The sequence below is a fragment of the Micropterus dolomieu genome, linkage group LG22 (genome assembly GCF_021292245.1).
Source record: "Micropterus dolomieu isolate WLL.071019.BEF.003 ecotype Adirondacks linkage group LG22, ASM2129224v1, whole genome shotgun sequence".
Classification (NCBI taxonomy): Eukaryota; Metazoa; Chordata; class Actinopteri; order Centrarchiformes; family Centrarchidae; genus Micropterus; species Micropterus dolomieu.
In genome coordinates, this window is record NC_060171.1 from 35,364,540 (window position 1) to 35,365,988 (window position 1,449).

Below are 1,449 nucleotides of genomic sequence, written 5' to 3' on the forward strand. Positions count from 1 at the left end.
TCATACAGTAAGCTGTCCTCTAGAGTAGTGGTACTCAAACTGGGGCATAGAGTCACTGCAGGGGATGCGCGGAGGACTAGGGGAAAACCATGGAGTGGAACTAAGTTGAATGAAAATTATTTATGTAGGGAAATCAAATTTAAAAAAAAAACAAGAATCTGCTGATGCTATCGCGGTGACCTCAATTATTACTTTTATTTCAATCAAATTCTACTTGGCTCCTTTTGCACTAATGAAATGTACTGACTGATATCAAACCAATTGGGATGTAGACCAGCGGAAATGCAGGCCGTGCTTGATGACGCAGAGGATGGACCCTCTACCCAGAAGTCAAAGCCCTGAGCAAAGTGAAAAAGCCCAAAGTCCACCCCATAGGGACATACCATTTAACACAGAAAACACTGCTCCCGAACTGCCTGAAAACAGCTCAATTGTAGTGCAGCCTTTACTTTCGTGACCCATCTGCTCCACTATGTAACACGCATAGTAATGCTCGCCTAGCGGCTAGTGTGGCACGCCCTCAAAAACACTGGTGGAGAAACACACTCTGCTGCAGCGCACACAGGAACAAGACGTCCGCCCGCTTTCCCCACACTCCCTACCGCGCAGAGAGCACAATTAAAACGTTACGTATGAAGGATAAACTGCATTACAAATGAATAGCTTACCACTCTGAAACGTCTTGCTCCAGTCTAGGTTGCGAAGCTGCTTCGAGTTGTTCTGCCTGTGTTTCGGGATCATGTACGGCTGAACCGAAGCCATGTGGTTACCAAAGCGGCTTTGTTTTGGATCACACTATCTTGCTCCTCAGGACCCGCCCTACTCTGCTTCTGATTAACCAGTAGTCCTTACCTAGGTACTGCGCATGTGCAACTCCCAACAACGATCTTACGGAAGTGAGATGCCTCACTCGGTAGCTAAAACGGAGCGTTCAACTTCCAGGAGTGAAAAAAGATTCTGCAGCAATGTGCAGTACGACAAAAAGATGGTGTTTTTGAAAATGAAACCATGTAAACCTATTTCGGTACCACCCCTGAATACAAATATGAACCGGAAAATGAGCATAATATGAGCTCTTTAATACTGAGAGGAGAGCCCAAAGAGAAATGTTTCTGCCCAGTTTCGAACTGGGGACCTTTCGCGTGTAAGGCGAACATGATAACCACTACACTACAGAAACAACTGAAGGTAGGCGCCACACAAACTCACACCTTGCCGCGTCCATATCTCACTGCTGGACTAGTGGAATCATTATGGTTTTTACGTTTCATTGCTTTATGAAGTTAATTTAGAACAATGTTTGGAACACGTTTGAGTGTGTTAAATAAATTGGAGTGGTGGCTATTGGTGACAGGTGTTTTTAAAGTGAGGGAGAACGGGTCTTTTAATGTGGAGCTGAAAGAATAAGGTTGATATTTTCAAACAGCTAAGTAGAACACTTTTTATCAA

The 1,449-nt window shown here is 44.4% G+C and overlaps 1 non-coding gene across 1 annotated transcript; it reads right to left on the bottom strand.

Annotated features, from left to right (window-relative positions):
• Positions 1-1,107: 1,107 nt before the first annotated feature.
• trnav-uac lies at positions 1,108-1,180 on the bottom strand. Its single transcript has one exon. It is a non-coding gene; the product is annotated as a tRNA-Val (tRNA).
• Positions 1,181-1,449: the final 269 nt, after the last annotated feature.